Below are 27,829 nucleotides of genomic sequence, written 5' to 3' on the forward strand. Positions count from 1 at the left end.
ATGTCCTTTGGAGCAACATGGATGCTGCTGAAGGCCATTGTCCTAAGTGAAATAACACAGAAACAGAAAATCAAATGCCCCATCCTCTCACTTATGAGTAAGGAACTAAACAATGGGTACACATGAACATGAAGATGGAAGTAATAGTCACTGGGGGCTCCAAAAGAGGGGAGGGGGGCAAGAATTGAAAAACTATCTGTGGCTACTATGTTCACTATTTGAGTGATGGGCTCATTGGAAACCCAAACCACAGTATGACCCAATACACCCATGTGACAAACCTGCACGTGTGTTCCCTGAAGCTAAAACTTAAAAAAAAAAAAAAAATGAAGGGCAACAACATACACAATTGTACCAAAACCTGTCATGGGGCCCATGTGGACAATGGCATGCAGGATGATACTCTGTGTTCTTTATAACATAGCCAGAATGACACTTCTGACTATCATATTTTTTAAGGAGCTGGGATACTTTTTCATTTTATATCTGTGTACCTAGTTGAATAGAGGCTTTTATCTTAAAACAAATCATCTTTTACTTTCAGAATATCTATCACTACCAAAAAGTTGTTTTAAAAATTATTTCGTAGTTTCCTCAATGCAAAATGTGTCATTATTTATGGTTGCAAATAGATTGATAAATGAATACAATAGTGTCTTGAACTCATAATTTTCCAGACAATGTTATCTAAAATGATTTAAGTATGTATATTTTGTTTCCATACTGTGGAAGAGAAATTTTAGATCTAAAAATCTAGTGGTATTATCTTTAGCTCTGACTTTGAGGTACTTTCTCAGAGTAATTTTGTTACTTTGAAAATTGCATGGATTATATTATCTACAGTTACATTGTCACAGGCACTTCGGCTGAGGTAAATTTATTCCTCTCTGTCCTGTTGTATTGACCAAAACTCTTTGATTAAGCAGCAGCTGTTCTGCTATAAGCTGGTGTGATTAGCATTCTAGGGGCCAAGCCATCCATGTTTTATTTTATTTATTTTTGAGGCAGGGTCTTGCTCTTTCACCCAGGTAGGAGTGCAGTGCCATGATCATGGCTCATTGCAGCCTTGGCCTCTTGAGCCCAAGTGATCCTCCGGCCTCATTTTTTAATTTTTTGCAGAGACGAGGTCTCACTGTGTTGCCCAGGCTGGTCTTGAACTCCTGGGCTCAAATGATCCTCCTGCCTTGGCTTCCAAAAGTGCTGTGATTACAGACATGAACCACCACACTGGCCACATGTTTTAAAGGAAGTGTAATTTGGCCTGTTAAAGAAGGTTTATTTTTTATTTTTATTTTTTACATTTGATGTGATATCCACATAAAGGGAAGATGCTCTCCTTGCTAAAATTCTAGGAGAATGGGGCATATTTAATATTATTTTCCAAAACTCTTATGTGAATAAATGTATCAACAAAGTAGACATCCTCCATCACCTAGAGGTTGAACTGTTTTTTCATTTTTTAATAATTCTAGTTCACTTTGCATAGTACTACTTGAAACATACACGTTGAGAAGATGCAGAACTTGTTTACCAAATCAGCTATGACAAAAACGGCCTTAGGCAGAGGTTGCAGTGAGCCAAGATCACGCCACTGCACTCCAGCCTGGACGACAGAGTGAGACTCTATTTCAGAAAAAAAAAAAAAAAATGGCCTTAGGGATTTCTTGAGTTTGTGATCTAAAACATACACCCGCTTTTTATTTTTTAAAATTATAATCACTTTTTAGTGACATTATGCAGTGGCGTTTTTCCATTATAGAGATGAATATAGATTCTGTAAAACAATGTGCACATAGTAGCAAAACATCATCTCATATTTAGGGAGATTATACATTTGTCTTTAAATAAAAAGGGACAAATAGTTTTGTCATTTAATAAAAGAAAAACATTGAAACATAGATATTTGTAGTCTAAGGGAAATTATAAAAGAAAACCTGGGATTCATAGTCTTCTTGACTCAGCCTTGCCTTTCTGAACATGGCAAATATTACCCCCCTTCTGATCCATCACGGTGCCCCAAGAAGGAGCAAGTGAATGGCCCTTTTCTCATCTTTCTCACTTAAATATATTTCATTTCCATGTTAATATTCTGTCTATATGATCTGGGTTATAATGATATTTTTAAAGGGAATTTGCCAGTGTTGGGCAGTTGATCTATAAAGAACAACATCAAATGCCTGTAAGCATCTTGTTTTTACTAACTGTACCATGGGTAATTTAATTGCAAGACACACTTCCCAAAGATGAAGCACTGTAAGACAAAGTATATTCTGCATTGTACTTCAGTTTGTACACAGGTACCCAAACCAAATCCTTGCTTCTTCTTGGATTTTCTTTATTACATTCCCGGCATTTATAACTATCTAACATTACCCAATTTACTTATTGGCTTATTGTTTACTTCCCATCATGAATGTATAACTTTCAGAGAGCAGGGATTTCTGATGGTCTTTTCCACTGCTGTATCCCCAGGAACTGTATCCCAGAACCTGCGCAGTTGTGATACCCGGTAAATGTTAGTTGAATGGATAAATAAATGAGTACATGAATTAATGAATGAATGTACTTCTCAGGATCTCAGCATCTGGGACCCAGAAGACTTAAATCTTCCTTTCAGACATTCTACTGTAAATTGGGAAAAGGAAGTCTGAAGAAGGTAATATAGTTTGCAGTAAAGTGACTTGGGATATTAACAATACATACAGCTGGGACTAAAGGATGGCCTCTTAATTCCTGGCCTACTTTTCTTTCACATGCAAGTCAATTATGAATGGTAGTGATTTTTTTTTTTTGAGACGGAGTCTTGCTCTGTTGCCCAGGCTGGAGTGCAGTGGATCGATCTCGGCTCACTGCAACCTCCACCTCCCGGATTCACACCATTCTCCTGCCTCAGCCTCCCGAGTAGCTGGGACTACAGGCACCCGCCACCACACCCAGCTAATTTTTTGTACTTTTAGTAGAGACGGGGTTTCACCATGTTAGCCAGGATGGTCTCGATCTCCTGACCTCATGATCCACTCGCCTCGGCCTCCCAAAGTGCTGGGATTACAGGCGTGAGCCACCACGCCCGGCTGAATGGTAGTGATTGTTTATCTGGAGATGGTAGAAATTCCTTCTTACCTACATTGTTGAGCCAACTAGAAATCCTAATTAGAATATATTGCAGTAATTAGAAATTACTGTGCATAGATATATGTATTTGGAGAAATAGTGAATAAAAAATATGTACAGTCTAATAACAGCTGTGTAAAAATACCTATATCAATTTATATGAGTCAATGGATATAAATGGCTGCAATTTGAAATGTATTTAACTTTTTTCTATAGAATTAAAGGTAATGAAAGATGACTCTTATTTTAACTCTTGGAAATTCTGAAATTGAAGTTTTAAAAATTTATTATATCTTCGGCCTGCTCTTCTTCCCTGGTTTGGTGACACTCTGAAAATCAGTCTATTTCAGTTTTGCATTCTTTCTATCAATGTTTTAGCTTCTTTTCAGAGGGAGAGTGTCAGCTTCTGGGATTGTTTTAATATTGCTTGGAATTACTTGTTATTTTTTCAAAGACATTGCATCACAGCTGATAAATCAGTCTCAGGCATCTTTAAAATCCCTAGTTTGTTATTCCACCCTTCTTATACATATTCCTTCCTCCCCACCAAGGAATATGTTGTTGTTATATGTTAATGGATTACTAAAAACATTGTCTTACAAATAATTTGCAGTCACTACTGACAGGTAAGTTAGAAGAGAAAGACTCCTCAATATTTTAGGTCCTCCACCAAATCTTCTCACAATGTAATGATAGAGAGCCTTAAAACAAAAACTGAAAGCTGCATTCTATTCTGAATTTATTCCCAGACTTGCATTATTTAAAATTTCTTCACTCTGTGGTTTTGTTTTACAGTCCATCGGCAGGCCTTTTAAATATATGGAAACCTAGTAAAATATTATAGTGCCCAGGTTAAAATTGAGGAAGAAATACACAGAAAAATAACAATTCCATACCATTTTATTTGATTTTCATTTTTTGAATATTTGAGCTAAGTCAATATTTTGAAAATAAATCTATGAAGGGTTCTGTGCTGATAGGACAAAGTCCAGATTCTTCCACTTGCATCCTAGATTGCCTTTCTAAATTTCTCTGCTGTGTTTGTTTGTTTCCCTCTGATTTGAAAAACTCCCTTCTTGAAGCATCACTTCCCTTAACCCAGGAAGCTTCATGGTCTTTCATTTCTCCCCACCACGGCTTAGGCTATTTCCTCTACTTAAAACCCTTTTCTATCATTTCTGTCTAAGCCGCTCCTGTTTATCTACCAATAACCAGTTAAAATATTACCTCAGTGGTAAAGTATTTTTTAACTTTCCCTTTGTCCCCTACAGAATATTTATTCCCTTCTTTCTCATCACGTAGTATTTTGTATTTATCTTTGGTCACACTGTATGGTTATTGAATATCCTGGTAGTAAACTTAATAATCTATTAGAGTCAGAAACTGATACCTCTTCCTGCCTCTCCAGGGTCTTAGAAAAATGCCTGGTACACAGAAGAATCTCAATAACTATTCAGAGAGTATTGGGCACATGGGAGAATTCGTTAGCAATATGAGTCAAATTATTTATTATTTGCTAAGTGAGAAAAGCATGATAAATGGAGAGATTCCTCCCCCCATATAATTTAAATAGCTTTATTTTGGAAGATAATGAAAAATATTTGAGGAATAAGAAATGACAGAAAAAAGTAACATTGTTCCAACTTTGCACATTTAACTATAAAAAACACATGCTATGATTTAGCATAAGTGAAAAATGAGGTGAAAAATTAGACAGTACACCACCGGTTCTTATGAGAAATGCTGGAAATTTGTCATAACTCACTGTCCTCAAAAGTTTTAGTATTATTTCTATGGCGAGTAAGAATAAAAATCAAGGGCAGTTGATTTCAGTAGACTTGACATCAAATAAACTCTTCAAGCAAATCTGGTGGTTTGTCTAAGCTGGAACATAAGTGAGATTTCACTACAGTTAATTGAGAGAGAGTTTCTGTTTTATTTCACTAAACTTTTCCTCACCCAGTACTGCTCTCTTTCACTCCATGTCCTTCTCCTTATACAGATGGGTTTCTTTCTCTTTCACACATGTGCGCAATATGGAAATAAGAATTATTTTTCTCTGGTATATGTAGTAGATAATATATAAGGAAATGTATTAATACACACATACATCCATATGTTTGTACACATACATGTCTGAAATGAATATTATAGGTAATATAGAATAATAATAGCTTCTATCTATTGATTCAAACCACTGCTGTGGTTTGAATGTTTGTGTCTTGCCCAAATTCCTACAGGGAAATCCTAACCTCATGGTTATGGTATTATGACCTGTGATCTTTTAGGAAGTGATTAGACCATGAGAGCAGAGCCTTCATGAATGGGATTAGTGCCCTTGTAAAAGAAGCCAGGGACCTGTCTTCTCCCTTCCACCATGTGAGGACACAAGTAGAAGGAGCTATCTCTGAACCAGAAAGTGGACCCTCACCAGACATCGAACTGCCAGTACTTTGATCGAGGACTTCCCAGCCTCCAGAACTGTGAGAAATAAATTTCTATTGTTTATAAACTACTCACTTTATGGCATTTTCTGATAGCTGCCTAAATAGACTAAGATGAGTACTTAATATGTTGTTCGTGCCATAAAAATATTATACCAAATCTCATTTATTTCTTATAATATCTCTTCAAGGAAGGTATTGTCCCCATTTCACAAACTGAGGCTCAGAGATGTGAAAGAATCTCTGTGGGAAGGTGCATTAGATAGGCAATAGCATGGCTCATTGAGTCTCTAAATTTTTTTAATTAGAGAAGAATCTTTAAGAGTTGCCAACAGTTTTCTGTTTCTAGAGGTAAAGAGATGTCAGTTTACCTTGGAACAGACTTTGATTTGGTGGTGGAGGTTGCGGGAATCACTAGATTCCTTTAGTTATACAAATACATATTTGCAGTCCTTTAGTTATAAGACAAATATCGACCCATTATTCTTGGAGAAAACAATAAAGCAATCATGAACTCTATAGGCAGTGTTTCATATGAGATGTTAAAACTTCTATTTAATAAAAATATTTTGTACATTTTTAGGAGGACCATTCCACGCTGGAGACAGAATTCTCTCCTCTCTTTTATCGAGTCTGGTCTTAAGCTGCCAAATGCCCAAGAGCATTAGTATTCTCGAAAAGTATGTGTTTGCGTACATGAGGAAGGGTTTTCTTTGCTCAAACTTTGTTATTAGCTAGTCACAAGACTAGATCACAGCAGAAAAGAAATGCAGACATGATTTCTTCATCTTATATCAGGAAAAGCTAAAAAAGGAGCCAGGTCACATTTCACATACTAACTTAACATCACTTTGGCATCCCACAAAGGGTGTTATTTAAGATTAATTTAGGAAATTTACTGGATTAGCATTGTTTTTCCTTTTCTGGGCCATGCGGGCCAAACCACACTTGATAGGTGCAGGAGAGCATTTTCTCCCTGAAGGAAAGAAAGTACGTTCTTTAAGTTGTCATGCCCCATGGAGGAAAGGCTTGGAAGGAAACCAGGCAGAGGCAGATATGGAAACTGGGGTGTGGTGCTCGGAATTTGAAATCTGCCTCTTTTCTCTAGTCCTATGGGTGGATGATATGGGAGCTCAAGGGTCGCTGATGTCTAGAGTTTCCTTCTGGTGGGTGGAAGTAAAAGGAGGTCCATTGGACTTAGCCAGTTCTAGAGCTATGTCATACTTCCATTACTCCAGGCTATCAAACATTTCAGCAGAGACTTAGCTGTGCCCACACTCGAGTAGAAATAGGATGATGTGTGTTAACAACCTGACAAAATACTTGGGAGAAAAAGGGAAGTGGTCTGTAAAGCACCTGGAGTGAGATTGGTCCTGATTGAGGGGCCAACACAAATTTGCAGAGCACATAGACATGACTTAGTATGCTGGTTTTATTTTGTGTCTACTCAGCCAAATTGAAACAACATTTCCCAGAATCCCTTTACTGTATGGTTCCAGATTAGAATTGACCTCAGCAGAAATTTGTGTGATATTTGGGAGGCAGAAGAAAAGCAGTAGCAACTATGCTTTGAAAGTCCATCAAAGGTGCTAGGCATGGTTGAAGGTTGTGCACTTCATTGCTGATCTACTGGCCCAATTTCTTGGTGCTGGGCTGTAGTTGGCCTGCAGTTTCTCCTGTTCCCCTCACATCTTCCTTCAGCTTCTTGGGGTCCTGAGCCATGCACATGTGCAGCTCCATGAAGAAGTGAATGAATCCCTTCTGCGTGTCACCTGCATCTCAAGATTAGAAACAGTGAGAGACTGTTTCTTATTGTTGTGGGTTCTAGTTTGTCCTTAGACAACGTCAGTTCACATCCAGACTGTCAGTCCTATTGTCTTGCAGTGACTTCAGGCCCATCACCAGAGGCAGAGACAATGTGTTTCCTTAGACTTCTTTATCAGTTCCCACAATTTCCTAAGGCCTAATCTCCATAATAAATCCCTCATCCCATAGCAATTACAGTGTTTCTACTTCACTGATCAAATCCTAACTGGTAAACTTGGCAAAGCCTGAAGACCAGATAGATGCACCTGGGTTGGTTATATATTTGGTAAAAATGTTTTGGAACACTGCAGCTGTCTGCAATTAGAAAGAAGGATTAATAAATTTATGAATCATGGTTCTATTTATTGCTCCCTTTGAAAGGTAATTATTTATCACCTTAAGTAGGATTATAGATTACATGTGTCAACAACATCCAATGATAAGCCAGGGATGTTCTGTAAGATGCAAATTCAAGTGACATTGTAGCTTAAATTTGCATTATCAAGTTCAGATCATCAAGTTCAAATTCAGATATCTTATAACTCAAAATAGTTATTAATCACTCCCCCAAAACATTTAACTCAAACCCATAGATGATTAGTCCATTCTATTCAGTCTTTTTTATTTTTTTAACACATTCTCTATGCCAGGCACTGTGTCAGATACTAGGGACATAATCACAGGTTTAAAAAAAAAAAAAGACATAGCCCATTCCCCCAGGATGTTTGCTACCTGGAGGTATCTGGCCCCTTGCAACCTTTTAAAGTAGCCAGTTTGGCTATTCATCACCGAGACTGACAGATAAAAATAAAACTCAGAAGGTGACATCTGTTAAGATCATTTTTTTCCAGCCCTCTCCTGGCTCTTGACTCCCAGGATTTCAAATTCTGGTCTTCAGACTCTTGAATTCCAAACCTGCTTCTGCTCCTTCCATCTATTTGGGGATCTTTGATTTTCAGCTCATTGGATTTCACGTTTTCATTGAGCTTTGTTTTCTCCTTGCTTCTGACATTTCCTGGTCTTTTCCAGTTCTGGCCTAAGGAACCAGGCCAGATAGGTTAGCCCCAACCAATCTCATAGCTGAGGGAGTGGGATTCAGATAAATAAGGAGACAGAGGTGAAACACAGAATTGTAACATAATAAAAAGTGCTATACTGTTCGTGCATAACATGGTACACATTCATCGATGGTGATGTAATCAGCACTATAAATTGTGACCTCTATTGACTTCTGGCCCTATAGCTACATATCTTTATCTATACTCTGGTATTCTTCCATTCATCCTACAAATATTTATTATGCAACCACCATGTGCCACCCACATTCATTAATTTTCCTTCATCTCACAGATGTCTCTTCTGCTGTTTCAGGCTGCCACCCAGGCTTTGGAGAAGCAATGTAAAGCAATGAATAACCATGTGGAGTTAAGCTGCTTAGGTTCAAATCTTGACTCACAGTCCTTTATGTCTTAGTTCTTTGTCCATAAAATAGGAATAATCACACACCTACCTCCCTGGAGTGTTAAGGTTAATGTCATTTATGCATTAAAGCCCTACCACAGGACCTGAAACAGTTAGATAGATATTCAGTGGGCGTAACTATTATTATCATTAATGATTCCACATTTTCATCTGCTCTAAGACCAGTTTTTCATTTTGCCATATTTTCAATCTTTCTTTATTCGCTCCTGTCTCTTATATCATTAAAAGTCCTCAATTCTATATATCTCTAGCTATGACCCTCATCATTCTCCTTTCCTTTATAATTTGAATGCTTAGAAATATTAATGCACACTATTTCTATTTCCTTACATCGAATTCACTTCCCAGCCCTTCCCAATAATGCTCACTAATAATCATATTAATTTCCAAGTCCAAAGGTTGCTTGGCCCTCATTTGTTTGAATTACTACAGCATTCCTGAGACTTTCTTTTCCTTCGGCTCTGGCACACTGCTCTTTCTGGTTCTTCTTTCACATTTTCAACCATTTCTTCTCAGTCACTTTTACAGATTTCCCCATTCATATATCTACAACCAATACAATTGGTTGTAGAATTCCGTGATTTCTACGTTCTTAACATATATTTTATCTACCTCATCCATTCTTTTTACACCACCGTTGCCTCAGCCCGGATCCTCTTTATGTCTGAATTGTTGCAATAGTTTTCAAGTTGGTCTTATTGCTTAGTTTCTTGGCCCTTCATATTTTTGCTACAATCGTGATCCTTTCAAAATACAAATGAAATACACTATATTTCTCAGGTCAAAGCAGTGTGGAGGTAATAAGGGGACACAACATCAATATCAAAATAGTACTTCCCCTCCCAAAACTTATAACCCCAAACCCATCATGGGGAAAACATCAGGTAAATTTAAAGAGAGGAGGGTTCTGCAATATATCTTGCCAGTACTCCTCACAACTATCAAAGTCATCAAAAACAAAGAAAGTCCGAGAAAACATTACCACTAAGAGGGACCTAAGGAGATATGACAACCAGTTGTCATGTCGTATCCTGGATGGAATCTTAAGAAAATGGGATCGTAAGAAAACTAAGAAAATATGACTAAACTATGAACATCAGTTAATACTCATGTATCAATATTGGTTTATTAGTTGTAATAAATATAGCATATGAATATAAGATGTTAATAACAGGGGAAACCACAGGGGGTGGGCATGTGGAAACTCTTTACTATCTGTTCGATTTTTCTGTAAATCTAAACTGTACTACAAAATAGCCTATTAATAAAAAATAGTTTCTGTCTCTCTCTCTGTTTCCCAAATCTCCCTCCCTCTGTGGGAAGCTCTAGATCCCTCAAATTTTTATCCAAATACAGAAGCCTGGGTGGCTGGTGACATTTAATGTGTGCTCTGAAATAGTCTTGTTGTCCACTGTTTCTTCTGTCTTGTCCTTTCAAAGAAAAGAGAGAATAATGCCTTCTGCTGGAGTTCTTACCATAGCACTGATGTCAATGTTGGTGTCCAATGTTTAATGCTGATTTGATGATATTGTCTTGGGATCTGAGGTTCTCATGGGCATCTTGTGGAACAGGTGTTTCTTTGCTTGTCATTGCAACATTGCAATTCCTTCTCCTTGGGGCTGAGGCATCAGTCCCTGGGGACTAGGAAGGAGAACAATCAGGAACAGACATTGCATTCCTAAGCTTAGACTCACTGGTCTTTTGTCACTTACTCCAAGAGTTCTTGGAACTCTTACTTCTTATGGATGGACTATTTCCCAAGAAGTTTCTTGACTACTCAGGCAAACAGATTACTGAGGGCCTGGGCCACCTGCCCTCAATACCTGTCTGGACACGTCCGAATCTGAGGCAAAAAACAGCTCAGGCTCAGGTTACACAGATATAATCATGTCGTTGTGTTGTTTGGAATTCTTTAATAACTGCTTACTTCGCATGGTCTTACAAGGCGCTCTCATATCCTGCTTCAGTATGTATCTCCAGACTCAGCACTCCACACTCTCCTCCTTTTTCCTAGTCCAGCCATATTGAATTATTGTAAGTACCTACATTTCATTGATTCACCAGGTTTCTTGGTCTCCATATTTTACCCATGCTGTCCAAACTGGGTTAGCCATCCTTCCTTCCCTAACCATCACCCCAAAGTGTCAATATCTTTGTATATTTTCACCACTACTGCACTACTCCATTGTATTAATTATCTATTGATGTTTAACGAACTCCCCGAAAACCTAGTGACTTAAAATAACAAACACTTATTGTAACACAGTTTCTGTGGGTCAGAAATCCAGGCATGGCTTAACTGGGTCCTCTATCCAGGGTCTCTTGAAAGGCTACGATTGAAGGTGTTGGTTGGAACAACGGTCTCATATACAGGCTCAACTGGAGAAAGATCCACTTCAAAGCTCACTGACATTGTCATTGGCAGAATTCAGCTGTACATGGGCTGATGGACTGAGGGCTTCTGTTCCTCCCTGGCTATTGACCACAGGCCTCCCTCAGTTACTGATGATGTGGACCTGTTCATAGGTAACTGGTTTCCATCAGAGAAAGCAAGAGAGCAATAGAAGTTGAGCAAGAGAGAAACCAAGAGTCTTTTTGACATTTAATTTGGAAAAGACATCCCATTACTTTTGCTGTATTCTATTTGTTTGAAGCTAGTTACTAGGCTCAGCCCACATTCAAGCGGAGAGAATTATACAAGGGCATGAATACCAGGAGGCGGGGGTATGTTTTGTGGTTGCTTTGTGGAGGGCAATAAACACTCATCCATAATTGGTTAGGATGATGAGACTGTGAGACTGAAGATGCTTCCATCCCTCTATCCAAGCGGTAGGAAAAGATTTATTGCTCACATAATGAGACTTTCTAAAAAAAAGCTGGGCAAGCATAAAAGCTGGTCTGGAATGTCTTGAGTGAAAAGGGAAGCCAGTGGCTTTGGTTTCTATTGTGCTGAGAGGGTGGGGCTGTAGTGAGTGTTCCCAGAGGAACTGGCTTTGAATGGTGTGCACTTCTCCACCAGCACCAACGAATGGAGCCCCAAGGCTTTCTTTTTATCTTCCCATTATGTGGGACAAAAGGGAAAGGGGTAGGGTAGGGCATGAAAGCTGTCAATAGTCAAACATCAAAAATGAAATTGGTGTTAGATTCCTTATTACTGGGAGCTGTCTAACGTATCCATTGTAATATAATTATATAATTGTTTGTCTTTTTTTGGACAAAGAATATAATTTATTTATGTTTGTGTTTTCAGCACCTGGTGCAGTGCCTGGAATATCATGGTCACTCAATAAATGTTGGATGAATGAATAATTGAACGACTGAATAGACTTTCCCTCTTTATTTTATTTTATTTTATTTTGATTATTATAGTTTAAGTTCTGGGATACATGTGCAGAACGTGCAGGTTTGTTACATAGGTATACACATGCCATGGTGGTTTGCTGCACCCATCAAGCCGTCATTTACATTAGGTATTTCTCCTAATGCTATCCCTCCCCTAACTCCCCACCCCCCAACAGGCCCCGGCGTGTGATGATCCCCTCCCTGTGTCCATATGTTCTCATTGTTTGACTCCCACTTATGGGTGAGAACATGTGGTGTTTAGTTTTCTGTTCCTATGTTAGTTTGCTGAGAATGATGGTTTCCAGCTTCTTCCATGTCCCTGCAAAGGACATGAACTCATCATTTTTACGGTTGCATAATATTCCATGGTGTATATGTGCCACATTTTCTTTATCCAGTCTATCATTGATGGGCATTTGGGTTGGTTCCAAGTCTTTGCTATTGTGAACAGTGCCACAATAAACATACGTGTGCATGTGTCTTTATAGTAGAATGATTTATAATCCTTTGGGTATACACTCAGTAATGGGATTACTGGATCAAATGGTATTTCTGGTTCTACTTTCCCCCTTCTTTTGATGATTATTTATTTACTGATTGTATATCTGTTGATCTTTCAAGATTAGCTCAATTATTATTTCCTCTTTGATGCCTTTCTTTTTCCCTTCCCTCTTTTTCTGGTAGAACAGACCACCTCCTTCTTTGTGGTCAATTGTACTGGGTTCTGTCATAAAGCTAACATAACTCAATTGCCTTTATTTTTATACAGGACTGTCTCCTTTATTAGTCTGAAAGTTCTTGGATGGTAAGAACTAGTCTTGTTATATTTGTACCCCCAGTATCTAATGTGCTATTAGACACAGCAGATGTTCAGTTAGTGTTACATGTGAGATTCAATTAATTCTGCTTTGGAGAAGGGAGTAAGAGAAAGCTAAATATAGGAAGAAAATATCTGGATCTTGAAGACTAAATAAAAGGGATACAGGAGTGGTGAGGCTTTGGGGAGAAAATAATCTAGACATAGTAAGTAGCAGAAGGAAAGAAAAAGACTTGCAAAAAAAAACATGGTGTATTCAAATAATACACTAAGACTAAGTTGGCTGGAGGTGAGGCTAAAGAATTAGGTGCACAACTAGGTTGTGAAATTTTGTAGGCTATGTTAAGTAGGATGTACCTTCTCTTTAAGCTAATGGGGAGTAGTTGAAGATTTAAACAAAATCTGAGTGCAGCTGTTAATAGAAGTAAACTGTTAATAGAAGTAAACTGTTCTAGAAAAATAACTCTGATGGTAGGATAGGATGAATTTGAGTAGGGAGTGACCTAGTATCAGTCACAGATGGGGACGAGGACTGGGTTTTTCTACTGGGACAACATGAACTCGAACTAGAAGAAATCAGCGTGGATGGAAGGTGAGCATCAGCATTCTCTAAGCTGATGAGAGGAATCTGGGAGCTCTTGAGATTTGCGGGTGGTGGGACACTGAGAAAACTCCATTGAAGGGATTGTGAGGATGTATAGACAGTGGAAGTATCATGCAAAGAAAGAAAAATTTGTTATAATTGTCTTGATAATTGATCAATTGGTGTCCCCAGTAAGGACTTTATTCTACTTCTGATTTTAGAAAGATACTTTTTAACATAAGACAATAGAAAAAAAGAGAATTAAAAAGAAAACCTATCATGCCTAAAGAATCAAAATGGATACAGAAGATAGTTTTTCTTGTCTCCCTGGTTAAAATTCTACAGAATTGTATTATCTCCTCAATTTTAGCTTTTATTCTAGAAGAATTACCACAAACTTCTTATATCAAGTCTCAGAACTATTTTCTAACATTGAATATTGTAGCTTAAACTTTCTGTTCAAAGAAAAATGTTGCAATGGTTATAGGCATGACTATTTTCATAGGTAACTCTGAGAAAGAGAAATAAACATGTTTGAAGATATCCGGTGTTCCTAGCTTAAGTTGGAGTCTGAAGCATTCTTGGTTTCGGTTAGAATCCATAACTCCAATACTCCATAAAGGCCTTCACTGGCTAGTTGGGTGGAAAACAGCCTACAGGACAAAAAGATACCCATTTGCTGCTCTATTTCAAAGTTTCTATAGCTGTTCTATAGAACAGCTATAGAAATGTAGAACCCCCCTATGCGGGTTCTCTTTAATGCCATTTTTTCAGATCTCTTATGTAATTTTAGTATTGAATGGTTAATGGAAATGAAAGTAACAAAATGCTGTTCTGAATTCAGTAAGACTTTTAAGTGAACTTATATTTTACTAATAGCGATAGCATGTGCACACATTTGATGACACTAGTATTCTACATACCTGTGTGATAGTAGCATTTATTCAGTTGTGCATTTGATGTACCTTATCCCTTTCAGTAACCCCATGACTCTGAAAGGGTTTTTGACTCATGGGTTAGAAATGGATTTCGCTCAACTTCCTTACTGTATAGATAAGGAAACACGTTGAGTAACTTGCAACTTACAAGCAAGTTACATGGGGGTTACTCAAGATTACACAGAGTTTTGAGGGCAGAGTGCGATCTGGAACTCGTGAACTTTAAAACAATTAATACAATTCCAAAATACCCCAAAGCATTAATACCTGTTAACGCAAAGGCAAAACTAAACTGTAGTTCCTATGCTAAATGGTATGATGCATCAATTCCACTCTTCAGAAGGTAGTCTCAGACTTTAAACTTTCTGGCATGTTTGACGTATCGTAATGGTCCCAATATTGCTAGTGAATGTAACAAATCATTTTCTTGATTTTCATTATTCAAAAAAACACATAGGGTTTAGAATCTATATTTGATAAATTCTATCTGTTTTTCTACATGCCCAAGGACTTGGTACCATGGTTCAGTCTCTTTCGCATTAGTTTTTCCTCCTTGAGAACAGGAAAGATGTAATGAAGAAAATAAAAGCCAGCATAGCTTGGCATCGAGGAAGAGGAAATGAGAAGGGTCAGAAGGGTATATGTTTGAGATGCTGAACCTATGTATAGATGGCTGTGTTCCACCCATCAGCTGAAGGAGTGTATTTGAAGTGGCATAATAATTAGGTTCAAAAATTTACCCTCAGTGTGCCCTTCAAAGTAAAACCTTGAGTTGAACTTTGGGGCAATTCATTTCAATGGTTTTTCAATCTCTGTAGAATTCAGCTGCAGATGGGAAATCTCAAGAGAACTGGTTTTCTCCCCTTTGAGAGCTATAATGCGTATTTTCTGGGTAGAGTGTTGGCGAAAGCAACTTCCCTTTTAATTTCATATCAGTTATTTATTCTTTATGATTAAACTGATACTCAAGATTATTATCAGACCTCATTTTCTCTGAACTTACATTATTATAATAATAATGCAATGTAGGTTTTCTGAACTTACATCTTATGTTTACAAGATAAAGTATCTGGAGACAGAAATTTTAAGTTCTATATACATTCTAAACTCTGTGTATTGTTTTTTTCAAATGACAAAATACAGGAAAATAAACACATTGCAGAATTAAAATGCACATAGCTGTCACTTTATTATGCATATCAAATATTTTTCTTTTCTTGGTTTGCAGATGAGTTTTGCAATTAATATAAGTTTGATTCAGTTGAAATAAAGGTTTGGATACTATTGCCTTTAGAACAGAGTTGATACATAATCGCATATATATCAGACACTCCATATTGTCAATTAAAAAGATGTTAAATATTTTTAAGAGACATGGATTTAAACAAACAGCCACTTTCTGACACTTCAGCACTTTAGAAGCATGTGAGGGAATGTAATGTTATGCTCTGGCACAAAGCCAGAATGTTTTGTTTTCTTACCAACATTTTATTTCCTTGAACTCGAAAAGAAGTGACAGGTTATTTTGTCTGTAATGGTGGTTATTTTCAACTTCAAAAACTTTTCTGTGATCTTAAAACCTTATAATTTGTTCACAGTTACAAGTTAATACAAGCACTGAGCAGCATCTGTATGTAATTTTAGCTGAGAGATATAGCGGGAACTTTTAGTCTTTCCAAACTTATTTCATTAGACATGTATCGTCTAGAACAAGTCTGCTGCAAGCATAGTGCCGAGTTAGCTTACATCCAAATTAGTGTTGGAAATGTGGACATGTGTGTGTTTTGGGGGGTCTTCAGTGGCATCCTACATCAGTCTCGTTCTCTGTTATGTGGAGAACCGGGAAGGAGGGAGGAAAGACAGAAACATTTGTAGTAGAGCTTGTCATGCCAAGCTTTGTGGTACTGCATTCCCATGGGCTGCATCACTGAAATCTGAAGAAAACTCTCAACTCATTTTTGACACTAAAGCTTTTCAGTGTTTCCTTTGCTTGTTGCTTGTCTCTTTTTGGGCTTTCCCTTCCCAGGGAAGTGACTGGCCCTCTCCAACTTCTCTTCTTCCTCCCAGGTATTTGTTTCCCTGAAGTATAACTGAAGCTTTCTAGAGATGTGGGATTTAATACAAAGTAGTCTTGGGAGAGGAAAAAAAATATTGTGGGCAAGGCATCTCTTCAGGGCTTCTCAAATTACAGACAGACTAGACCTGCCTTCATGTAAGAAAAAAAAAATCCCATGGATCATCCTGATGAAATGAAGGGTGGAAAATTTCAAAGAGAAAAAAATTGTTTGTTTGAAAAAGGGTAAAGAAAAATCAAACTGAATTCAGTGTTTTGTTGCAGTCCCAATTATTTTAAAACTATGAAGTTAGGAGGCATGAAATTTTATAATGAAATTAGAGAGAGTCTATCATTTACATGATTTTAGGGTAATTGTGGACAATGTCAATGTAAATGTTACAAATTGGAGAGAAATTATGGGAATTGCATGAATTTTCCAAAAACGTTTCGCTTTCTTACATCCAATCTTTATGTTTGCAGCTGTGTCTTAACTGTGAAAAAAATGATGAAAGCAAATCTTACCTGATAACATTATTAGACAAATTAATTAGGGAAAGTTTGGATGGAGAAGTTTCTTTGTAGAAGTCTAAAGGTGTGTCCTTATCACTTAAAAACAGAACCAGGGATTCTGCTTGTTATTTTCTATGCAAGGTTCTTGCCCACTAGCAATAAGGACAGAAGCTGGGGTGCTTTGTGGTGGCAGCAAAAGGCTGGCAGTGAAAAATATATAACAATGCCACTCTTTCTGTTTCCAATTCTTGCAGCATAGAGCTGGAAAACAGAAAACGTGCTGCCTTGAAAAATTCAACTTTTAAACCTGTTGGTGGTTCCAGACAATTTTGATTTACTTTTCTTCCTTGCCTAGTTTTCATCCCAAGGTTTTTGGCTTTTTTTCCTCCTCTGCTTTAAGTTTCATTGATTTTTAAGAATCATTGTGATGATCTAATGCTTTAGAAATATTAAGCAGGACTATCTAGTCAGAAATAAGAAACACAAAGAATGATATAAAAAAATGCCAAATCTAAAATAAAAAAAGTCAGCATGAATTTTACAAGGCTTTATGGTTTTATAACGACTCTGTTATCCCACTCTAATGTTTTAAGAGAGTTTTAAAGCTCTATTCTTGCCCATAATCTCTTTTGTAGATAATGAGCTTGACATGCTTTAAATATTTATAGTGGGACTCCAGCATGTTAGAGAAAACAAGGCAGCTTCTAGCATATGCGCTATGAAGCTAGAATCTTCATTAGTGTCACACATGGTGATAGACTGGAAATAAACAGTCTAAAACAGGCAAGCCTGGTGAGGCTGGATCAGCTAAATGATGATAAACTTTCACATGTGTCTTACCGATATGTGCTTTATTATATATGTTTGTGTTTTCTTTTTATTCAAAAAAATTTTTGTTTAAACAGCATAAAATGTTAATAAAGAGAATGCAAACAGAAAAATATTCAAGTTACTACTTTCCTAATAAAACTTTTATTTTCTTTCTTTCTCTCTCTCTTCCTCCCTCCCTTTTCCCTTTTGTGCTCTCTCTCTCTCTCTCTCTCTCACACACACACACACACCCACACACCCCTAAGATTGTCATTGCTGTCCTTCATTCTCCCCTCCTTCAAACAGGCTTTCCCCACATGATAGAGAACACGATGGGTAGCAGCTGCTCCGAGGTTGTAAACATGACAATTTCATGACTCTGAGCAAAGACAGGGCTTCTCTCTACCTTATTCCATATATAATACTCCTATTAAATAATTCTGATTAATCACATCTCAGTCTTATATCTATCCTTGACACCAATCTCTGTTGCTAACACAACAGGATACTGTTGAGATTGTGAGGCTTGTTCGTGTGTCTACAACTGGCAGCCTCACCAGTGTCAAATAGTTGGAGCAGGGAAGAACCAGTTTCCCAAAAGAAGGGAGTTGCATTTACTAGAGGAAGGAGAAAGAGGCATGTTCAGCATGCAAAAATGTAGATGGCCACTATATGGAAAATTAAGGAAATAGTGAGAAAATGAGAATTGCTGGATATGCTGTTTTCCAAGAACTGGTCGTAGAATTTCCAGCAGAAAATGACAATATCTTTATTATTTATTCAATTCATATTTATTAATTGTCTACTATTGTAAACTTTTATGTACAGTTTCTTCTGTGTTGTGATATAGGAGTGAGCGGTAGCTAAAACTCAAATTCAAACCCCTTGCCTTGGTGGAGTGGTTTATGAATGCTTCTTGTGACTTTTGGAATGTCCTCACTGTAGCCACATGTGGTTGTTTCTGTAATTCTGAAATCTCTAATTCATCTGAGGGCCCTGCTGCTGACACCACAACATCACGGTCACAGCTGCCCTGTTGGTCCCACTTCTTCTGCCTGTACACACACTGACCCCACGCACTTTATTGTTCGGTCCCTAACCACACTCATACAAGCTGACTGCTATGACTTGGATTTGTCATCTTCTCTTTGGTCTCATGCCCATATTATCACACTTGTCGATACTTTCTCTTTTCCATCACTTTCATCTTCAGCTTAGGTAAGAAATAGCCTTCTTCTCTCCAGTGAAGTAACTCCTAACCAGCTCCCAAATAGTATCCCTTGCAATTTTCTAGAGATAAAAACACTTTATTAGGCTCAGTTTTTAAAAATTCTTCACCTGAGGCTTCCAAACCCATTGTTGGGTGCTGGTAATTTTAACTATTGTTTGATTCCTTGAGTTCATCCCTGACATACTTCTGCTAGTGCCCCAGTACAGTTCTAGTTCTTCCACACTGCGCACTCAGGTCCATCTCAAGACCTCACTCCCTACAGAGTGGGAGGTTTGTTTGACCCTGCTATTTGTTCAAGGGTCTCAGAAACTTCTTTCAAGTGGGCTGTTTAGTTTGCATGCAGCTAGAATCTTCCAAGTTCTTTTCTTTTATTCCTTGATATGTTGGAAGTTTACAGTGGATGTACATTTTGGGCTTTGCCTGATGCCCATGCTGCATAACTATAATATAAAACAGAATGAAATAAGATCAAAACCAAAAGAATACAGAAAAGGTCAGGGGAATGCAGGCTAAGGACTAACTGATTCCAACTGTGGGAATCAGATAACAATTTTAAGAAGAGGTGATATTTGAGCTGAGCTTTGAAGGGTGGGTTGGATTTTGATTGGGGGTATGGAAACACTTCAGATTGACAGACTGACATAGACAGAGAGTTGTGACACCCATGGCCAGTTTGGGGAAATAAAATTGCATGGTCACAGAACTTTGGGGGAACAAAATGTATTCCTAAAGATCCTTTAAAATGTTCCCCTTCAAAGTGGCTCCTAATACTATTCAAAATGCTTTTTTGTTGGAAAGTGAATAAAAGGAAAAGATTATTGAATCCCATATATGAATACTGAAGAGTTAAGTCTTAATTGGGAGGGGCCAGGTATCTGAGCAAGTAAGCAATATTTTCTTTTCTGGGTTTCTGTTTGTTTATTTGTTTTTGTTTCTGAGATGGAGTCTCACTTTCGTCCCCCAGGCTGAAGTGCAGTGGTGTGATCATGGCTCACTGCAGCCTCGACTTCCTGGGCTCAGGAATTCTCCCACCTCAGCCTCCTGAGTAGCTGAGACTGCAGACCTGACTAATTTTCTTTGTCTTTTTGTACAGATGCATTTTTACCATGTTGCCCAGGCTGGTCTTGAACTCCTGGGTTCAACTCCTGCCCACCTTGGCCTCTCAAAATGCTGGGATTACAGACGTGAGTCACAGTGTCTGACCTGGAGGCAATATTTTCTAAAAAAATATTGACAGCATTGAAAATGTTGCATAAAGAGCTGCTAGACGCCGGGTGCAGTGGCTTATGCCTGTAATCCCAGCACTTTGGGAGGCTGAGGCGGACGGATTACAAGGTCAGGATATCGAGACCATTCTGGCTGACAAAGTGAAACCCCATCTCTACTAAAAATACAAAAAAAATTAGCCGGACGTGGTGGCGGGCGCCTGTAGTCCCAGCTACTGGGGACGCTGAGGCAGGAGAATGGTGTGAACCCGGGAGGCGGAGCTTGCAGTGAGCCGAGATCACATCACTGCACTCCAGCCTGGGTGACAGAGCGAGACTCGGTCTCAAAAAAAAAAAAAAAAAGAGTTGCTAGATTGAGATAAGGAGACCAGTCAAGAAACTACTGCAAATTAAGAGGAAAGCAGTTGGTTAAACAGGCTGAATTCAAAGAGAACTGATCAGAAAATAATTTTGGAGGTCAATAGGAGGAAAACGACTGCTGTTTGACGGAAGCTCCTGTTGTTATCTGGCTGCTGGGGCCTTCTGTAGGGCAGATGCCCAAATATTGCTTTTTCTTTGACACAGGCTCTTTTTGGACTACCTCTGAGATACGCATCTAAAGGCTTCGGGGACTTCTACATTATCATTCTCTGTCATAGGTGATACTCTCTCTAGCTTACTTTGCAGGGAAGCCTTCAGGTTTTCAGGCCTCTGTCTTGGAGGTAGACCCTACACAACCTTTCTCTCCTGGTCCCCCGTTTCCCATGAGACAACTCTCTTAGGCAGGTGTTAGGCAGACAACTCTCTCCAACTGGAGTCAGGCTTATTTCAATGACATTCATTTGGTCCCCCAGAACTCATGCAGACTAGTCCTGTGAAACTCTGGAAATGCAAGCTGGCCATTCCCACTCCTTCCCTTTCCTCTCTATTCACTTAGCAACCAAAGGCGACTGCAATCATATGCCACCCTCAGACTGCTCCACGTGAGAGCCACACACCTAGACCCTCTGCTCTCCAAACTCCATGGATTTATTAGGCAAAGACTATCATGCTTCATTCTTGAAATAGCCTTGGATGATCCAAATAGTTTATGCAGCTTAGAAAGCATCCAGCTAGAGAATAAGATGCCATCTGAATGTTCCAACCAATCTATCCAAAGATTCCCCTTTGTTGTCTATCACTGGAGATGCATCCTGCAAATTCCCTTAGAAGGAACTTCTCTCCAAAGAATCTTAGGTGATTGCTTGTCACGTAGTAATATTTAGCAACCATTACTTTTTCTGTGTGTAGTATTCTTTGAAGTTCTACGTGTGTGGTGGTGTTTGCTCTTTATTCCTTTCATATTATAATATTGGGGAATAATGAAGAGTATTAAGAATTAAGAATTTCTTCCAAATATCTGTGTTAAAAATATATCCTCTACTTAAGTGATAACTGCACTCTTATGTATATTGCATTGCTGTTCACAATGGCCAAGATTTGGAAGCAACTTGCGTCCATCAACAGATGAATGGTTAAAGAAAATATTGCACTTATACGCAATGGAGTACTATTCAGCCATAAAAAAGAATGAGATTCAGTCATTTGCAACAACATGGACAGAACTGGAGGTCATTATGTTACATGAAATAAACCGTCCTTTTACTGACTGGATGTCTCTCTTTTTGCCCAAGACCAATCCATCTACCACTTTACAGAATACTATCTTTACTCCTGTTTCATTCCTGAAACTTCAACTGCTCCTTCTCTATTCCATTGGCTTTTAAATATTCTCAAGACACTTTTATCTTTAAAAAGTTCTTCAACCATATGTCTCCCAGAGCTCATGCTCTCTCCATAACTCAGTTTCTGAAATACGTGTCTGTGCTCATTGTATCAACCTGCCTTGCTTCCTGGTGTACGATCTACTCGTTTCACAGTAATGGGTCCTCTAACATCATGGATGATTCTCTTTTTGTGAAATCCAGTAGATATTATCACTCTTCATTTTATTTTACCTCTTCCCCATTCTTAGTTGACTAATGGTCCTTCCAGAAATATTCTGGCTCTTAAGTAATCCAATTTTAACTCATATTTTAACCTTTTCCCCAATTCTTTAAAGATAGCCTCTTATAATGAACCATCCTAGCAGCTTTAATGAAACAACAAGTTGGAAGAATTTTTTTTCTATATTCCAGTGTGATAAACCAATCCCACAGAGGTGGGTATATCCTTATAGGTGTTCCCGTATTTAAAACAAAGAGAGAGAGAAAAACAGGGAGAAAGAGGGGAAGGGGAGATCGCAAATAGGTATCCTCAATATGCTTCATTTAGGAGCTATTCTGGAAAAAACAAAACCCTGACAACTGTATGAAATCAAAATAGAGACACAGTAAGAGAGAGAGGATTTAAGTAAATTCACATGTGGTACTTTGTAACAAAAATTGCAGAATCATGGCTGATCTTACTGACAGATGTGGTTTGGGCTCTCCTCCTACATTCACTATAGCTTACATTAGATGAGAAAAAGCACAAATAAGAATAATCAATAAATATTTTGATGCGGTGAGGTCTGATCCACAATCATGGTGAACCACTCTAAAATAGATGACTGAGCCTGCCGCTCCTTATCTTGTATTTATTCAAGGAAATGGGAATCTAGGTACTTTCAATGTTTACAAGTTTATATGGCACAAGCTCAGTGTGTCTGTGAAAACTTCTGTTTTCTTCTGGAAGAATCAAGAAAAGATGATGTTGAGAGATGACAATATCTGGTCTGCGTTGAAGCAACATTTCTATTTTGTATACAAACAATCTTCATGTATTATTCTTAGCATCATCTCAAAGGACTGGGAAAGTTACAATAGCACTTATTTATACAAAACCATGAAAGTAGGCTTCTCGCTTGCCCGCCCCTCCCCCGCGCGTCGGCCCTGATGAGCCGGCAGGCAGGCCAGCCTGGCTCCCCTCTCCGGCACCGAAGCGCGGGCGTACTCCCCTGAGGAGGCGGGCATGGCAGGGCTGGGCCGGCCGGCGGGCGGGCTACGGTGCCGAACTTCTGCGCTGCCCTCAACCGCATGCGGAAGAGCACACAGTCCGACGTGGCCTTCTTCAGGTTCCCGCGGTACCCGGCCAGATGCCAGAAGTGGGTAGAGAATTGCAGGAGAGCAGATTTAGAAGGTAAAACACATGATCAGCTAAATAAACGTTATCGATTATGTGCCAAACATTTTGCGACCTCTATGATTTGTAGAACTAGTCCTTATAGGACAGTTCTTCGAGATAATGCAATATCAACAATATTTGATCTTACCAGTCATTTGAACAACCCACGTAGTAGACACAGAAAACAAATAAAAAACTGAGTGAAGACGAAATCAGGACACTGAAACAGAAAAAAAAAATTGATGAAACTTCTGAGCAGGAACAAAAACAGAAAGAAACCAACAATAGCAATGCTCAGAATCCCAGTGAAGAAGAGGGTGAAGGGCAAGATGAGGACATTTTGCCTCTAACCCTTGAAGAGAAGGAAAGCAAGGAATACCTAAAATCTCTATTTGAAATCTTGATTCTGATGGGAAGGCAAAACATACCTCTGGATGGACATGAGGCTGATGAAATCCCAGAAGGTCTCTACTCCAGATAACTTTCAAGCACTGCTGGAGTGCGGAATAAATTCTGGTGAAGAGGTTCTGAGAAAGCGGTTTGAGACAACAGCAGTTAAAATGTTGTTTTGTTCAAAAACACAGCAGAGGCAGTTCTAGAGATCTGTGAGAGCTGTATTGGAGAAGAAACTCTCAGGGAAGTGAGAGACTCACACTTCTTTTCCATTGTCATTGACGACATAGTGGACATCAGGGGAAGAGCACCTACCTGTGTTGGTGAGGTTTGTTGATGAATCTCATAACCTATGAGAGGAATTTGTAGGCTTCCTGCCTTATGAAGCTGAAGCAGAAATTATGGCTGTGAAATTTCACACTATGATAACTGAGAAGTGGGGATTAAATATGGAGTATTGTCGTGACCAGGCTTACATTGTGTCTAGTGGATTTTCTTCCAAAATGAAAATTGTTGCTTCCAGACTTTTAAAGAAATATCCCCAAGCTATCCACACAATCTACTCTTCCTGTGCCTTAAATATGTGGTTGGCAAAATCAGTACCTGTTATGGGAGTATCTGTTGCATTAGGAACAATTGAGGAAGTGTGTTCTTTTTTCCATGGATCACCACAACTGCTTTTAGAACTTGACAATGTAATTTCTGGTTGTTGTTTTTTTTCAGAATAGTAAAGAAAGGGGTAAAGAACTGAAGGAAATCTGCCATTCTCAGTGGACAGGCAGGCCTAATGCTTTTGAAATTTTAGTGGAACTCCTGTAAGCATTTGTTTTACGTTTAGATGGTAGAAATAGTGACACAAATATTAATGGAATAACTGTATAGCTGGCCAAGCATTTGTACTCTGCAGTGCAGTAACAGATTTTGATTTCATTGTTGCTATTGTTGTTCTTAAAAGTGTCCTATCTTTTATAGGAGCCTTTGGGAAAAACCTCCAGGCGCAAACCTCTGATGTCTTCTTTGCAGCCGGTGGCTTGACTGCAGTACTGCATTCACTCAACGAAGTGATGGAAAATATTGAAGTTTATCATGAATTTTGGTTTGAGGAAGCCACAAATTTGGCAACCAAACCTGATATTCAAATGAAACTCCCTGGGAAATTCCGCAGAGCTCACCTGGGTAACTTGGAATCTCAGCTAACCTCTGAGAGTTACTATAAAGAAATCCTAAGTGTCCCAACAGTGGAGCACATTATTCAGGAACTTAAAGACATATTCTCAGAACAGCACCTCAAAGCTCTTAAATGCTTATCTCTGGTACCCTCAGTCATGGGACAACTCAAAGTCAATACGTTGGAGGAACACCATGCTGACCTGTATAGTAGTGACTTACCCAATCCCAACATGGTCTCAGCCGAGCTTCATTGTTGGAGAATCAAATGGAAACACAGGAGGAAAAATATACAGCTTCCATCCACCATCTATGAAGCCCTCCACATGCCTGACATTAAGTTTTTTCCTAATGTGTATGCATTGCTGAAGGTCCTGTGATGAAGGTTGAGAATAAGCAGTATGAAAACGGATGAAAGCATCTTAAGGCCTATTTGGGGAACACTTTGACAGACCAAAGGTCGAGTAACTTGGCTTTGCTTAATATAAATTTTGATATAAAAAATGACCTGGATTTAATGGTGGACACATACGTTAAATTCTATACAAGTAAGTCAGAGCTTCCCACAGATAATTCAGAAACTGGAAAATACGTAAGAGACTTTTAAAAATAGGCTTTCCTGGCTGGATGCGGTGACTCACGCCTGTAATCCCAGCACTTTGGGAGGCCGAGGCGGGCAGATCACGAGGTCAGGAGATCGAGATCATCCTTGCTGACATGGTGAAACCCCGTCTCTACTAAAAATACCAAAAAAATTAGCTGGGCGTGGTGGCGGCATGCGCCTGTAATCCTGGCTACTCAGGAGGCTGAGGCAGGAGAATGGCCTGAACCCGGGAGGCGGAGCTTGCAGTGAGCCAAGATCGCGCCACTGCACTCCAGCCTGGGTGACAGAGCAAGACTGTCTAAAAAAAAAAAAAATGGCTTTCTCATATTTGATATTTGGAAGAAAAGCCATAAGGTGTATGTAGGCCACTTAATCACTAAGTATCTTTGCCTATAGGACTCCACTGAATACATTAGCCATTGATAATCTACCTGTTTAAATGAGCCCTGTTTGAACTCTCATGCTTTGAAGACCTATCTGTTCTTCCAGAAGAGAACACTGAAAGTGCCATGTTTCCTTCTGTGTGATCTCTGCTAGCGGCACTCTGGAATTGTTTTAGTTAAGTCATTTTAGACATAGCATTTATTATCACTGTGGATCTCTACTCGTTGGGTGTTATGAATTCTTTGAAGAAATATATTTTGAAGAGGTATGGGAGGAAGGAATACATTTTATAAAATGTTACAGTGAAGCCCACAACTGACCTTTGACTAATAGGAGTTTTAAGTATGTTAAAAATCTATACTGAACAGTTACAAGAAATTACCAGAGAAAAAACAAGGACTTCAGTGTAGATTTTGCCTTTCTCAAATGAACTTAAAGGAACAAACAAAAGTTAAAGTTTGAATGGAAGAGCCTGTTTTTTTCCCACATCTCGTTGTTGCTGTTTACATTCCTTTGTGGAGCCTACATCTTCCTAAGCTTTTTAGCAGGTATATCTTGAACACTTCTGTTTCATGGTGAAGGCAGAATCGGAGGCCATGGATACTGACAACTGATTCGTCTTTTTTCTGTCTTTTTCCATGACTCTTATCTACTGCCTCATGTTGATTTATAAGAAAAACCTGGAAAACCTACAAAAATAAGTGTTGAGGTTTATCTAGAAAAATATGGAAAATATTGCTGTTATTTTTGGTGAAGAAAATCAATTTTGTGTAGTTTATTTCAATCTAAATAAAATGTGAATTTTGTTTAAAAAAACAAACAAAAACCATGAAAGTAAAGAAATACTATGTAAGGCATCCCTTTGGCTGGTGTATTTTCAAAGTAATTCCTGTGAATTTGAATTTATTTATCTTAATTTATTTATTGGGATTTATCTTATTTTAATTTTCTATAAAAAGTACATTCCTTTACATAAAATATAATTTTGATCTCGATTTGTGAGGGTGAGAATATTCAGTAATAGAAACCATGCACTTTGATAAGTTCATTTCAGTTTTTAAAATGACCCTAATACTTAAGTCTCTATATATGTGTGCAGTGTAAAATGTTGGAACAAAAGAAGTCAGTGTGCATAATCTACAAAATTTCTCAAAAGAAACCATGTAATGCACCCTTTTCTCTCTAAGCTGTTTGTAAAGCTTTATTGACTACATGTAATTCATTTGAGCTTAGTAGGCCACTTTTGGATACCAAAATATTGATTTCAGCTTTTTATTTCCACCTTACTTTGTTTCATCAAGGAACAAGGTATTTCTTGAAGCTCCTATATAATATCCCAAAGTGCAACATCTATTTTTTGCTACCCTCCCTTCATAATGAAGATTCAATATTCATATTGTCCTTCTTTAGCCTGAAACCTCTTCCCTTCCCAGATGGTCTAGTATATTTTATATTTTATTCTAAATCATAAAATTATAGAAAAATAAAATGTTGTGTGTGTAAATGGTCACAGAAGTTATCCAGTCCAATCTTCTGATTTTACAAGTAAGAGAACAGAGACCTTAAAAGAAGAAGAGGTTTGACATACATGTTCTTTGGTGTGACAATGTCTTGAGTATCACTCTTACTAGGCTATATTGGTTATAAACAGTTATTATTTTTGAAAAAATGTGGTGAAGTATACTGGAATGAAAAAGCCTGTATGAATTTTTGCTCAGAGTCAGCAAATCCCTGCTCCTTAGTGCAGGCATTTACTTTGCTCTTTGCAAACATATTAGAGAGTCTTATATTTAAACCATTCA

The 27,829-nt window shown here is 38.3% G+C and overlaps 1 pseudogene; it reads left to right on the forward strand.

The window, feature by feature from the left end:
• LOC100986947 (52 kDa repressor of the inhibitor of the protein kinase-like) lies at positions 1–26,384 on the forward strand (annotated as a pseudogene).
• Positions 26,385–27,829: the final 1,445 nt, after the last annotated feature.

The sequence above is a fragment of the Pan paniscus genome, chromosome 10 (genome assembly GCF_029289425.2).
Source record: "Pan paniscus chromosome 10, NHGRI_mPanPan1-v2.0_pri, whole genome shotgun sequence".
Taxonomy (NCBI): Eukaryota; Metazoa; Chordata; class Mammalia; order Primates; family Hominidae; genus Pan; species Pan paniscus.